This window comes from Molossus molossus, unplaced genomic scaffold (genome assembly GCF_014108415.1).
Source record: "Molossus molossus isolate mMolMol1 unplaced genomic scaffold, mMolMol1.p scaffold_m16_p_10, whole genome shotgun sequence".
Classification (NCBI taxonomy): Eukaryota; Metazoa; Chordata; class Mammalia; order Chiroptera; family Molossidae; genus Molossus; species Molossus molossus.
This window is the reverse complement of record NW_023425345.1, coordinates 18,690,028-18,705,805: the sequence shown is the minus strand read 5'-3', so window position 1 is coordinate 18,705,805 and position 15,778 is coordinate 18,690,028. Positions and strand designations below refer to the sequence as shown.

Here is a 15,778-nt window from a genome sequence, read left to right as displayed (position 1 = left end):
TTTGTTCTGAAAAAAAAAAAAAAAAACAACAATAAAAAGCATTGAAAGCCACTGATTTAAAATATACTTATGTTTGGCTTTGTCATATGCTTTTAAAAATAAAGCAACATGGTGTTCTTAATTGCGTGTGTGAGATTTTATTTCTCCCGGATAAGGATAATAAAGTAAGTTTACATTCTCCCAGTCCACCGCCAGCTGGATGATACAGGGACACGAAGTGAGCTCTGCTGAGTGACAGGAGAAGCCTACTAGGAATTAAAACGATAATCCCTAAAGTGGAAAATTAGCTGTGGAAAATCAGGGGTTGATCAACAGCTCTCTTCCCCATACCTTCTCCTAGGGCTCTACTCCCCCCTCCCCCCAGTGCTCCGATGGGCCTTGTCACACCTCTCAGTGAACTATCCACACTAGCCAGGAAGCACATGTGAACTGGGTTGTCCTCTGAGTCAGGTGCTCTGTCAGGAGCGCCTGGTTGGGGCTGGTACTAACCAGATAAGGCTAGATACAAACTACAACCCTGGCCCTTAGAGGCCCACAGTTGGTAAACAAATACTCTTTCTGAAAGATTACAAAGATAAACAAATAAATAAGTGGAGGAAGTCTTAGAATGCGGTCTTTTAAAAAGTACTCACGCCCTGCCCCAGGGAATCCGACTTAATTGGTTTGGGTTGTGTATGGAGATAAATAGTTTCCAAAACACTCCCCAGGTGATTCTCAAGTTAGCCAGGGGCTGAAAACTTCCCAGGACCTACTGAATCAGGAACTCTGGCGGTTGAAGCCCGGCAACCAGTGTTTTAATGAGCCCCCCCTCCCCCCAACATGAAGCTGGTGCACGCTGAAGTTTGAGAAGCATTGGTCCGAGCTGCCAAGCAGTGCAGGCTTGGGAATGGGGGGCTCCGGAAGGTGAGCAGTTGGTGGTGGAGCACAGGGCTGGGGGTTAGGGACTCTTCCACCGACACCCTCCTCCTTCCTCTCAGCCTCAGGGCAGCGGGCAAGCTCCCGTCTGCGTTGGGCCTGAGCCCTCTGAGATGGACTGTCCCTGAAGGATAGTGCCGTGTGGGGTCCAGTGTTGAGACCACAGAGCCTCCTCAGTCACTCGGCCCCTGTGGTCGTCGCTCATTTCCCTTCGAAGCTCCTTAGCGGGCAGGAAAGGGTTGACCTGTGGGAGGCCATAGTGAGCGGCCAGAAAGGTCTCTTTCTGGAGAATCCTGGCTTCCAGTTTATGGCTTCTCATCCTTTTCCCCAAAGTGGGCCCCCTACTCTGAGCGCTGGCTTTTTAAAAAAAAATCCCAGACAGGAACTGTGTCCATCCCCAGACAGAAACCGTGCCTCCTTTTCTGCACATCCAACATCTCATCCTAAACAATCACGCCCCCACCCACGATAAAAACAGCTCTTTTCCTAGAGCAACCAAATCCTGAACCCCACTCCCGAAGCCCCCCTGCCCCACAACTCTCATCCCAGCCGACAGAAAACAGCAAGTTCAGCGGCCTCCCCACTTCGGGCCTCCCCACCTAGGCCAACTGGGTAGGGCTCGACCCCACTACAGTGCCCAGCGCGGTCCCCGGCGCAGGGTCCCCCCCGCCCCGGGAAGAAGAGGGATCCCCGGTTCCGCCCCAACCGCGGGTCATCGCCCCAGCGCGTCGCGAGCGGCTTCCCTGGGTTTCTGGCCGAGTTGCACCCCCGCCCCTCGTGGGGAGGGGCTGCGGCCGCTAAGAGACTCGTAGGGTCTGGTGGCTCCTCCCCTGGGGTGGCCGGGCAGGAAGCGGGGCGCGCGGCGGGCGGGGGCGCGGGGGCGCGCGGCGCGGTGCGGGCGAGCGCGCGGGGCCGAGGAAGCGGAGTATGCGCGGGCCTGGGCGGCCAGCCCCGGCGCACAGCCGCGGCCCGGGCGCGCGGCGCGGGGCGGAAAAGCCTGTTTACACAGACTGCACACCGCCTGGGGAATAATGCAGTAAAGGAAGTGAGCCGGCTCGGCCTGACTGCTCCAACTTCCTGCTCTCACACACACCAGAGGGGAAAAAAAAAAGAGGAGCGAGAGAAAGAAAAAAAAGGGGGGGAGAAAATCAGGATCTCATTACAAGAGCAACAGACCGTCTGCAGACGCCTGTCAGCATGGAAAGTCGGGGGCTTTCGCCCGGTTCCTCCTAGAAATTCCCCCGAAGAAGGATCTTGAAAGCTCCCCCACATCTGGGTAGGTAGCAGGGCTTCTGCCTGTTGCTGGGACAGTTGCAAAGTTTCGTTGGGGGTGTTTTTTCCTTTCTTTTCTTTGACTTTGTGGGGGTTGGGCGGTGGGCGCCGCGGGGTGGGCTGCGGGCCGGGGTTGGGGGCGGCCGCGGGGAGGGGGCGCACCCGGGATGCTCCTGCGGCCGCGCCGCCGCCCACCCAGCGGGGTGCTCCACGCTCTTCCGAGCGTCGGGCTGGGGGCTGCGGCGACCCTGCGCTGGCTGCAACCGGCCCTGAGGCTTCGCGGAGAGCCCAGAGGAGGGGCGCTCTTGGGGAAATAGGGGATGGTAAGACTTGGGGTCTTTAGGAGGAACGGTGACTGGAGCAGGCTGCGTGCCTGGAGGCTGGACCACCGCTGACCTGCCAGCTGGGGCGCCCCTTGGGGTGGCAGTGGGCATTGATGCTCGCGTTCTGGAAGGGAGACGTGGATGGAGAGGGCGGCGGAGGGCGTGCGGAGCGAGGACGCAGGGCTGGGGTCTGTGTCCACTCGCTCGGCAGGTGACCCCCGCTGGTCACCACCCCAGGAGCACGCCCAGCCGGACCTTTAAAGGCCGGTTGGAGTCTTTTCTGGACCCTGTTCTGGAGGACAGGACAGTAAATGGTCTTGGCGCGCCCAGCTTTTTAGGAAGGGGCTTTTCAGCTTCCAACGGAATGTTGGCCTGTAATGCTACTGCAACTTTTTGGGAGGGGGAGATAAAAATTTTTGGAGAGTTAAAAAAAGAAAAATAAGAGGTCTCGGTTTTATGTTTTTCTGAACTGAATCATCCTGAGGACAAGCTGCAGTTAGGCGGCGGGTGGGGGTGGGAGCAAGAAATGTTATTTCAGAAACAGCAAAAGGGGCTTTTTCGAAAAAAATAAAAAAATAAAACGAGTGTCGGGAGAGTTTCTGGCTTGTCTGGAAACTGCAAGACTAATTGCCATGCGCTTCCGCTTTGAAACTGGCAGCAGACAGCATCTTGAAAATGACTCACTAGAGGAGCTCACAAAGAAACTGTGGTTTGCTCCTTCTCAGGTTTATGTATTTGTGCCTTTTACAGTTTCCTTTGTAGTGTTGGAGGGGTCCCCCGCCCCTTCCCCGCCGGCCCCGTCCCACCCTCCCGCTTTTGGAAGCCCCTGGCCTGTCTTTAACTCCCCCCAGCACCACGGCCGGGAAAGGGGGGGTTGGGGGAGGCTGAGTTGTTTTTGGAGTTGGCTGGGGAGAGGGTTAAAGGGATTCTGCTGCTGCAGGGGGAAAAAGTTCCCTGAATTTTCCACTGGCTGCTGCAGGAAGAGAGAGCCCCTTTAGTCATTGCTAAGTAATGTCTGCACACACACCAACTAATCTCATTAGGAGTTTCCGCTGCTCCGCACAGGAGGGGTTTTGTGCAGCCACCGTCAGGCGGGCGAGCCCTGCGCTGGAGAGGGAGACAAGTTACGGCTTTATTTACTCCGAGGCGCAGCCGACAGCCGAACCTTTTCAGGGTAGTGTCTTTGAAAACTTTGAAATCACTTTTTTCAGACTTACAGGTTTTTCTTTCCCAGTTGTGTGTGTGAAGTTTCTATTGCCTAAGCGGCTCAACACACCCATCCTCTCGCGTCCGAGCTTCAGTCTTTGTTGGGGGGGGGGGGGGGAGGGGGGCACGGAGGAGATGGGAAACCAAGCATGTTCCAGGCATCTATTAATGAGCTCAAATCAGTTTCTGAGCCTCATTGCCTTCTTGCCAAACAAAATACCCTCTGATCTGACTCCCTTTCTCTCTCTCTCCGTGACACATTTATTTGGGAAAGGTCAGTTATGAGTTTCAATTTATGGGGATTATAAAATACAAATTGTGTTAGGAGGGCACGTGGGTCAGACAGTTAAGGAGACTGTCCATAAGTGTTTTTAGAGTTTCCAGTAATGATCCTGCCTGCAAAAGCCCCTGATAGTCTTTCTATGCCAAATATAGCAAGAGCCTTCTGGCTGTCTTTTCTTCCTTTTAAAACCTTTATATGATGGAAATATGTAGAGTTACTAAAAAGGGTAAAGAGTTTGAAGGAACCCGATTGAAACTGTTGGGATCCTTTATTGACAAGGATGCAATGCTGTCTTGAAGGTTTCTAAGGTGTTGGTATGTCGTTTATGGTGGCAAAGCTTGTCCTAAAAACAGCCCAACCAGCCTGACCAGGTTGTGAGTCAGTGGACACGAGTACAGGATGTCCCTAACACTGTGCCTGGCACAGAGTAGGTGCTTACAGGTTTTAATGGTCACATTGAGAGCAGCGAATAGGGTAACAGTCTTTACAATAAATAGATAAGAAAAAAAGCTTTGCACATTCTGCATGAGCATTTCTTAAGGATGGAGGTTGTAAATATTCTCTCAAGACTCCATCCATTTCCTTCCAAATAAAAGGAGGTAATTAGAAGTCTTCATTCCAATAAGTTATTTGGATAGTTCTCACCTGGGAGTAATTATGCGGGGGGGGGGGGGGCATTTGACAGTATCTGGAGACGTTTTGGTTGTCATAACCAGAGGGAGTGCTGTTGGCATCTAGTGGGTAGAGGTCAAGGATGCTGCTACACATCCAACAATGTACAGGACCAGCTCCCCCACCCCCAAAGAATTTTCCACCCAAATTGTCAGTAGTGCCCAGATTGAGCAACTCCTGTTTACATTAATAATGATGATAACTCTTTTACATGCATTCATTCAATGAGGAGGACATTTAAAACTCACCAGTTGCACTTTTCTGCCACATATATATAGCACGTATGCATGAATTTTCTCTCCCTTTCTCTTTTTGGTCAGTAATATGCAATGGCATGACATGTAAGTTAAGACATCGTGATGGTGTACCTTTGTGAGCTGAATTAGATCATCTCTGAACCTCACACACTGGTACTAATGATTTTTGGACCAGAATGGCAATAGCCCAGATAGGAGAGAGCAGTGATTTTTTTTTTTTTGCCCTGCCCCATTTGAATTTTGAATTTCCTAAACAGTTACTAAAGACCTCCTCTTTTTCTTATTAAAACAAAATTAATAATTCAAACTGCTAGTATACAGAAAATGTAACTTTGAGGTCATATATTGAAATTTATATTTGTAATAACCTTTTGGAACTTGAATCTTTTCCTGAAATTGGTTTTAAAGGACTTCCAGGCAGTGCATATAAATTTAAATTTTCTTTTCTTAGTTGTCAGATACTGAATTTTGCGTGTTCTGTGTTACCCAATTATATTTATATATCTATCTGATTCAAAATCCAATATGACTGCAAAGCATTACCTATTGACAAACCCAAAACACTAAAATAAACAAACAAACAAAAACAAAGACCAAAAAAAACCCCCAAGGATGTGACCTTATGAAATAGTCTTTTTTTCATTGATGGTGGGTTACTGCTGACTAATTAATAGCTTTGCTCCTTTGCAGCCCTAGAGAATGATCTAGCCATCTCCATGTTTCCCAGACCTGGGGTTCCTCATTAAACTTTAAAAGAATTTAGTTCTCCTCCATCCATCCTGGCTGTGCCCTGGCTGCTGGCAGCTGGCTTCTGCCCCTTCTTAAGGGCCTGCACCTACACATACCATGAGTGGCCCAGGCCATTTGAATGAAGGACCCCACTCCTGTCAGATTTTTCTGTGTTTCAGGCAAGACTGTTTTTTTATATCCTAGTTATCCATGCCTCTTTGCCCTAATGTTTCCATTGTAATCCATTTGAAATCACACCAGCATAACAACATTTTCTAAAGGTTAGTTGTTGTTGTTTTTTCTGTTACAAAAATATTAATGTGAATTACTGTAGGAAGATTTAGAAAGCCACAGAGAAAAAAAAATAAACATCTCCCATAATCCCACTGTTAACGTTTGGTGTATATTTTTTCTGTTTTTTTTAAATGCATGTGTGTGTCTTATTTGTGGAATATAATGAACAAAATAAGCTTATGAACAAAATAGACCCAGAGACATAGAAGTAGGGTTCAGACTGATAAACTTCAGAGAAGGGGGCAGGGGAGAGGGAAGAGATAAGCCAAAGAACTTATATGCATATATGGGTAACCAATGGACATAGACAACAATGCTGTGAGGAGGGGGGCAGGACCAGGAGGAGAGTGTCAATGGGGGAAAAAGGAGAAACATCTGTAACAAAAATAAATAATAATAATAAAAAAAAGTAAACCTAAAGGCGAAAACATATCAAATACAAACCCATTAGATCATATTGACATAAAAAGGGACATAATTGGGTTAATACTGATTTCACTTATTTTAAAATTGCCAAATAAAGTGAAAGTATCAATTAAAATACACATGTGTATACATACACACACGTAACATTTGTAATTGCAGTCACTATGCTTTCTGTTTTGTAACTTATTTTCACTTAACATATCATGTAACGTTTTAATAATTAGTACAAAGACCAAAATGACCACACGTAACACTTGTATTTATTGATCTAATAAATGTGTTGATTCAACAGTAGATTGACATAATTTCAGCATGTACTTAATTAGTGTTTTTGTCTTTGTGGTGCCAAGTAATGTTCTAAGAATGCTGCCCTCTTGAACGACTGAATTCATATGTGGTGTGAAATTTGGGATTTTGATGAGTTTCTCTGTGACTTACAAATGAGTCATGATTTTCAGGAGAATATTAAGATGTAGTAACAGGAAGTCCAGGGCACTGCACATCAAAATAGAATGTTCAGTGATGAAAAAAAGAGAAACTAGGTTAAACCGAAAATACACCTTAAACTTACCTAACTATAGGAGGGAGGGAGATGACTCTCCACACTTGGACAACTGCTTATTTAGATCAGTTTGTTTTAGATTAGTAGAGTTTTTTAAACTTTGAAATTGGTGTTGTAAGTGGATTTTCAGCTCAAGATTGCTATTGCCCATGGCCATTTTGAATTGAGATCATCCAGCTTTTGGGTTGAAACCACAGTGAGACCATGCAGACGCTGGTTTTGCTGCTTCTCATGCCGCCCTAATAAAGAGACTTCTCAGCATGTGTGTGGGTAACCCTTCTGTTAACAAATCCTAAAGACCTTTAAAAATGGTAGATTATTTAGTCTTTTTTATTTTTAACTCTCACCCGAAGATATTTTTGTATCTATCTTCAGATAGAGCAGGAGGGAGAGAGGGAGGAAGAGAGAGAGAGAGAAACATCGATGTGAGAGAGACACATCAACTGGTTGTCACACACACGACCCCAACCGGGGCTGGGGCAAACTGTAACCGAGGTACGTGCCCTTAGCGGGAACCAAACCTGGGGCTCTCTGGTCCACCGGCTGATGCTCTAACTGCTGAGCCAAACCAGCCAGGGCATTAGTCTTCTAAGTAACTGTTCTGTGCAGAAATGTGACTCCCCATGATTCCTGCCCACACCAAAATAAAAATGGCCTCTCCTCCATTACTGGAAGCTTACATATATGTCAGCAATTTAAAAATAAACTTTGAATTGGTCAGTTCAGTGAATTGGAATTTGGTCTGAATTGCCACTAGGAGTTAGCTCATTGATTATTTTGTGTGTTTTAATTCCATTTTCTGGAAAGTAATTATTACATTGGTAAGAATTGAAAGAGATTATTTTATAATGTGGCTGCAAGATTTATTTATTTATTTATTTATTTAGTTAGTTAGTTAGTTAGTTAGTTATTTTATCCTCACCCGAGAAAATTTTTCCATTTTTTGTTCAGATAGAGAGGGAGGGAGAGAGAGAGAGAAACATCGACGTGAAAGGGACACATCAAGTGGTTGCCACCCACACGACCCAACCAGGCCCGGGGACAAACTGCAACTGAGGTACATGCCCATAGCAGGAACTGAAACCAGGTCTCTCTGGACTGCAGGCCGACACTCTAACCGCTGAGCCAAACCGGCCAGGGCAGATTTATTTATTTTTGTTTTATTGTTTAAAAAATTTCTTTTTTTTTTATGGATAGTAGACAGAAAAAGGGAGAGAGAGAGATAGAAACATCGATGAGAAAGAACATTGATCGACCACCTCCTGCATGCCCCCCACTGGGGATTTGGCCCTAACCTGGGCATGTGCCCTGACCGGGAATCGAACCAGCGACCTCTTGGTGCATGGGTCAATGCTTAGCCACTGAGCCACACTGGCCGGGCTGTGAGATTTATTTGAATATTTTTAAAGAAATTAAGGTAATGGTTATACCAATGTATTCTAATTCAAATCGGATGAAATGAATTTATTCACACACATGCTCTAAAAAGTTCTAACGCATATATTATTATAAGTATTTTTAAAGCTGCCATACCTAAGAACAGAACCTAATTTTCCATGCACAAATATGGGAGTGATAGGGTAGGTATAATACACACACACTTACTGATACTTTCTCTTACACTGGTGAAGTGTTTGGGGTCTGTTACTGCAAACAATAGAATAAGGAATCTGAGACTCTTGATGTCTTTTTTTTAATTGCAGTATAATTTACATACACAAAAACACAGATTTTAAACATTATACATTTGTGTAATCCCTACCCTCTTCCTCCAAACAGAGACTATTTCCATTACTCCAAAACATTCCTGACTATTTCTTTTTTCATTATATTATGGCAATTTCATGATTATTCCATGTAGGTTATTGAACCCCAGAACACCTTGACAAAATAATACAGTATTTTTATTATTGTTAACCCTTACCTGAGGATATTTTTCTATTGATTTTTAGATAGAGTAGAAGGGAGGGAGGAAGAGAGAGAGAGAGAGAGAGAGAGAGAGAAACATCGATGTGCGAAAGACACATTCATTGGTTACCTCCAGCATGGGACTGGAGATTGAACCTGCAACGCAGGTATGTGCCCTTGACCCGGAATTGAACCTGTGACCATTTGGTCTGCAGGCCTGATGCTCTAACCACTGAACCAAACTGGCCAGGATAATAATGCAGTGTTTTTATTTCATCTGTGTGGTTAAAAATAAATCATGAGAATCTGTGGATTTCCATTTTATATGATAAGAGAAAAAAAACCCTTCTATGCTATTTAATATCACTTAAGCTAACCAAAAGTAATATATGTGCTGCAGAAAAAAGTAGATTCCCTTAAAATCAGTTGTGTTGAGAGGATATCAATTAATTTTCCTAGACCGCAGTTTCCCTGACTGGTTGGTAAAGTGAATTAGAGAGGCCTTCAAGGCAAAAGTCCCATTGTACTACTTTCCTGGAGTAAAGAACTTGAATTCTTTTAGGAGTTGTGAAAGTTGCCCTGGCCAGTTTCTCTAGCGGTTAGAGTGTCAGCCTGCAGACCAGAGAGTCCCAGGTTCGGTTCCCACTAAGGGCATATACTAAATTGCAGTTCGTCCTCAGCCCCTGTTGGGGTCGTGCAAGTGGCAACCAGTCGATGTGTCTCTCTCACATCGATGTTTCTCTCTCTCTCTCCTTTCTCTCTCCCTCCCACTCTATCTGAAGATAAATGCAAACATGTCCTTGGGTGAGAATTAAAAGAAAAAGAGAGAGTCGTGAAAGTATCCTGTGACTTTTGCTGTCATCCCCAAACAGCTGACTTTTAGACATACACAACAATTTAAAAAAACTTCTGTTTTTTGGGCGGGAAAAGGGGTTCCCCAAAACTTTGCCCTTCAATCCCATTTTGGTCCCTTATTGAATAAGGAACACCTTAAGGGGGGGGGGGAGGTCAGTATTAGCTGCTGTGCTTACCATCCTTCATTTTTCTGAGGGCTGTGAAAAGCACCATTTATTTCTAATGACCCACACTTGCCTAATTCTTGGGGTTACCAGTTACTGACTGTGGGTTGGGTGCTGAGTAGGTCCAAAGAAGGTTTTCATCACCAGGTTAAATCCCTACTCCTTCCTTCCCATAGTCCTTGAATAGGATCTCCGTCCTGGGCCGCAGGGTCTGCTGGGACCCGCATTCCCTCTCGCCCCTCCAGTTCCCTTCACCGTAAGCTAGAGCAGTCCTTTATTAAACACAGACCTGACCCTGTCACTCTTCCGCTTAAAATCTCCCCGTGGCTTCAGTGAGGATCAAGACCCAGATCCTTAATGAGCGCCACAGGCTGTGACTGGGGCCAGTCACCCGGGCCTTTCTTCAGTTCTCAAATGGGTGACGTGCCCTCTGGAATGCCCTCCCCCCGCCCCCACTCCCATCGGCTCTTCTCTCCGCGTTGCCCAGCCGGTTTGTAGTCATCCTTCAGGTCTCAGCTCCACCACCTCTTCCTGGAGGAAGCCTTGCTGGTCCCCCAGACAAGATCTCCCGTGGTCATCTGTCCCTGGTCTTCAGAGCCCTTGCTACAGGCTGTATTCACCCGTGTCTTTATTACCCAAATTCTCCCTCTCTGAGTTCTTACTATTCAAACACAGGTACTGACCAGTTTCAGAGAAACGTTCTGGAGATAGGGCTGGTGTCCCTCATTCATTAATATTCCTTGTCCAAAACGCAGGAACCACATCGATTTGATGGCACCATATCCCTCATTACCCAAAGTCGCCATCCAAACCCTCGAATGCACTGAATTCGGTAGTGAGGGATACTTGCGCATGTGTGTGTAATGATGTGTTCCACATCTGTCTCGCACATCGGTCTGTAAGCTCCCTCTGGGCCTGCGTCTGTTTTTCTCATCCTTGTATTTATCCCAGCACTTTGTACAAAACCTGGCACTCATTGAATTAAAAACAATCTGAAGGGGAAAATACTTGTCAGAATGGCCCATTCCTCCCCCCCGACTTTGCCGTTGGACTTGACAAAGCACTTTGTTGACATGCATAAATCCAGCTCTTTCCTAGACAGTAAATTACTTGAATTAATAACAGGCATATCTCTTGGTGAACCCATAAAGACAGTCAAGAAGATCCTCTAGAGAGAATATATCGTTTTCCAGTTTTTGTTCAGACTTGCAAGAAAATAGGTGTACAGAAGTCAGGTTAGTTTGTTAAATGTCCGAGAGGAAGTTAGCCTGTTGTTGATGTCAGTGTTACACAAAGAATGGTTGGTTAGCAGTTAAGTAATTCATAGGATAGTATAGCTTGAAAGAATCTCAATGTAGAGTTTTTTCCATATTAAAATAAATCATTCTCTAGCAACCAAATTAAACCTTTATCAAGACTTCAATTGATCAAGTTTTCATAGTTCTCTTGGGCTGAATTCCATAATACAGGGTGGAGTAAAAGTACGTGTACTATTGTTTGTATGGAAAATGACTCAATAATTAATAAGTAATACAAGGATAGATTTCTGCATGCTCACAACTGTGAACCTACTTTTGCCCCACCCCTGTATCCAGTTAAAAGTTCTTCATTTATGCTAACTCCTGTGTGGATAGCTTTTGTCTTTTAGTCTGTAACTTTTTGTAACTGATGAATGACATTTCTGATTGAGTTTTAAAATAATGAAAGACTGTGTATGATTATGAAAGGATGAATGACTAAATACCTAAACTGTTTTTTGAAACGGTGTGTGTATGAGGCTGGATCCGTTCCTTTCCATCTGGGTTTTGCCAAGGAGCAGTTTGTTGATAGTCGAAGTTTGATTAACCAGCATGTATGATTAAGGAGATGTTTCTCCCTACACTTAATTGTTGGAAGAGAGCGATTAAAACAACAAAACAAGCCCCAGAATTTATTCCAGGATGTGCTCCTGGGTAACCCCAGGAGTTCTCCCACACTGTCTGCGCCTGTAAGTGCTCGTCATCCTCAGTGATGACACCAGAGCACAGAAAGATTGGGATGCTCATTAAGCAAGAGAAGGGCTGTAGATGTTAGGCAGTTTCCTAACACTAACAGTTAAGAAGAACACGTCTCTGGTTAATACTCAGTGAGCTGGAAATGTAACTTCCCCAGTATTTCCTTATTGGAGTTTGGAAGGTTTGCCCTTAGAGCCTAAAATGTAAGCTCTTGTTGGAGTTTATTTGAAAATGAGAGAGAGAGAGAGAGAGAGAGAGAGACAGACAGACAGACACTGCATAGATGTGCCCCTCTTTTCCTGTAGGGTTCGAGCATGAAAGAATGTTTGCTAAATTTCACCCCAAAGAATCACTGCTTCACTGAGAACTCAGGAGAGATCTTAGGTGTATTTATATAATTTTCAGGAGAAGAGAAAGCTGAGATTCCTGATAATTTCAGCAAGCCCTATTAAAAACATACAAGAAGAGCCCAAACCATGCAGTGTTATTTGGAAGATCATCTGGAGATATCTTGTATGGCCTTGCAGTTTGAAATCCTCTGGAATCTAGAATTCATGAGGGTTGGTAGGGAAGTGACGCCTGCTAATGTCCCCTCCTGTTTTCCAAGCACCAGAGGCTGCTAGATGGTAGAGCATTGCTTTTTATTTCTGCCTTTTTTAAAATCCCCACCTAAGGATATGTTTTCTTATTGATTTTAGAGCGAGAGGAAGAGACCGGTTGCCTTCCATACTCATCCTGACTGGGGATCGGACCAGAAACCTTAGGTATATGACCTGACTGGGAATTGAACCTGAAACCTTTTGGTGTACTGGACCATGCTCCAATCAGCTGAGCCACCCGGCCAGGGCTCTGCTTTTTTTTAAAATTAAAAAAAAGCATTTTAGAACAAATTCTCCAAGTGACATCCTGAGTCAGGGTTGGAACTGATCAAACCCCAGGCAGGGATATGTCATCAGTTACCACATCTGTGCTGAGCATATGGCTGACATGCCCGTGATGGGCTGACTTCATCTTTGATAGTTGAGCAAAAGAACGGAAGCGACGCTCAGTCAGCCACTCAGCGTTCCTTGACTTTGCCTAATTCACTTGTTTCAGGCGTTTTAGCACTAATTGTGCAGTCTGCATTTATGATACGTGGATAAGTTGAATAAGTTTAAAAACTGTTAAACATTTGTTAAAGTGAATTACTTTGATTACAAAAGTATATGCCGTTAGAAGATACCTCGAATCACACGAAATGGCCTGTGGCTTGGGGTCCTCAAAGAGCTCATAGTTACTGCTCTCAAATGTGAGCTTGGCCCCGTTTTGATTCAAATCAGAGCTGAACCACAAGAACAGCATCCTCCTCAGGCTTTGCCACATCCTTTGCTTTTTTTTTTTTTTTTAAACCTAAATATGAAGACCTACTAATTTGTTTTTAGGAAAGTAGAAACTCTAAGACCTTGACATAGAAGATCATACGTGCACCGGATGATTAAAATACAGAAGGGGCAGTTTTTCTTTACCAAGAGGAAAAAGATCATTTATATACAGGACCTCGCTGTTGTACTGTCAGAAAATCACATTGTACAGTTATTGGGAGGGTAAGTAGAGGAACACGTTGTATGTGATATTTCCAAAAGGACCAAGCCAGGTTAGTGGATGGCCGACTCCTGCATGGAAATTCAGGGCCGGGAGGACACTTGGGGCTGTGACTTCATTGCATGTGAGTGCCACCAACAGCCATTCTCTGCGCGACATGAATGAATGACCTATGATCTTCCACTTGATGACAGTTTTGTTATTTTCTTCATTTATTCATTGTCGTTTGGGGGGTCGGGTAAATAAAAAAATAGGTTTTAAAGATAAGGCATTGGGAGAAGATTATTTCAATTTAAAATCACGCATTGTCTCTGCAACAGTTTTTTTTTTTTTTTTCTAATTTTTTTCTTTATTGATTTTAGAGAGAGAGGAAGGGAGAGGGAGAGAGAGATAGAAACATTGACGAGAGAGAACATCGATTGGCCGCCTCCTGCATGCCCTCCTCTGGGGATCGGGCCCACAACCTGGGCATGTGCCCTGACCAGGAATCGAACCAGTGACCTCTTGGTGCATGGGTCCCATGCTCAACCGCTGAGCCACACCGGCTGGGCTGCAACTGTTTTCTTAGAAATAACTGTACGCAACAAGGACACCAATTATTTTTAATGTGTTCCACTTTGTGGATTTTGCTTGTACGTCAAGCTTGATTTTAAATAGACATTTAGTGAAAGTATGAAATGGCTTTTGCTTGGCATTTTACCTTAATGCCCTTATATTTTTTGTGTCCTGTTCAAGAGGACTTTAATAGAAGTGGTTTAAATTTAGAAGACACTGTGCATTTGGCCCCATCATGTATATCTAGACTTGATATGCGTGTATGAAACTTTAAGCGAAACGTGCATGTGGAGAGAGTAAAGCTATAAAAAGGGTAGCCACTACCTTCAGGACTCTACATGCAGCTAAAATCACCCCAGATGTCCACCACATGAGCAGGTGATGATGTTTTGAAGACTGCAGAGTCACTGTTTTTTATAGAACCCTCCCAAAGTGAATATATTATCGAACCAGATTTCTAGATTCATGTTTATGCCTAGAATTTGCATGTCCTAAACCATGCACCAGTGTTGCTGAGAAGAGCGCCACCTAAAGGCAGTGAGGCTGACGTGGCCACAGAGTCTAGGCGCGGAAGAGTCCAGGTCTTGTTTCGGTAATCGCCCCGGTAAGGTAGCTCCTTGTGCTTCTGGAGAAATCTCTACAGAAGATGTCACAGATATCAGAAACTCAAAGCTGTTGTTGCAGGAATAGTGTATAGGACCCAAAGATGAGCGGAGGCCAGTGTTATCTAGCCAAGTCTTGACATTGCCGGAAACCAACACATTATGGCACATGTGTAATTTCAGAAAAAGAGGGGGGGAAAAAAGGTTTAAATACTACCAGGCATTTGTAAAGGAGCAGTTCAACCATTTACAAAATTTTAAAACAGATCGTATATGTCCAAACAATGTCCAGATCGGCTATCTGGTATCATTTTCTCTATATACTGTTTTGTTTTAAGACATCTAAGATGGTTTCCATGGATTTGCTCCAGAGAAGAGGGAGAGCTCCTTTCCCAAGAGTGCCGATGTTGGGGCCAGTTTTTTTTCGTGACTTAACCATCCAGAAATGATGGAAGGAATGGTACTTTATCATTTCAAGTTCAGTGGAGAAGACAAGAGAGTTCACGTTTCTCTGGGAAGACCATGGCTCCTCACCCTTGCAGGCCCCTTCTGGGGCTTTCTGCGAGGGAAAGCCAGATGGAGAGGGTCGGGGTCCCTCCTGCTCCGTCCTGTTCCAAGTTTAGTAGCCTGGTGTGTCGTGTGTGCACGAGAAGCAGGCCCTGGTGAGGAGGGGCCTGTTCTGATGATGGCAGTGAATGAAGGGGAGACCAGCCGAATGGACCTACGGGGGGCTGGGGGCGCGGGGGGCCCCGGGGGCTTTGGAACCACAGGGCAGCAGAAACACTGCCCACACTGGAGGGGTTTGGGTGGGAGGGACTGCAGATTTGGACCAGGAGGGGAGGAGAGGCTTGTACCTCTCTCTGGGTGCAGATGTTGGAGGTGGGCCAGACCAGGTGCAGCTGGGCCCGGGCAGGGGAGGTGCACAGATGGTTACCTTCCTGTCCGGAAATGCCCAACACTGCAGTGGATGGAGAGGCAAGCACAGCTCTGCACAGTTCCTGGTCCCCAGGGCCCTCGGGGATCCTTCTGAGAGGAAGGGGTGGTGTCCCAGCGCACACCTGACCCGTCCGGGACGTTCCTGAGCCTGTGTCGGCCCAGTATGTGCACGTGGGAGAGGCAGGGCAGCCTGGTGGTGGTGTCCTCTGTGCCGCGGTGGTGAAGGAACGGCGGAGGGAGGGCA

General features: G+C 45.5%; 1 protein-coding gene across 1 annotated transcript in view; it reads left to right on the top strand.

Moving 5' to 3' along the window:
- The first annotated feature begins 1,897 nt into the window (after positions 1–1,897).
- ELK3 (ETS transcription factor ELK3) overlaps positions 1,898–15,778 on the top strand; it is a 67,035-nt gene continuing 53,154 nt past the window's right edge. The window contains exon 1 of the mRNA XM_036252923.1: positions 1,898–2,191. The gene's annotated coding sequence lies outside the window, so the exon portion shown is untranslated. The remainder of the gene's footprint in view (positions 2,192–15,778) is intronic.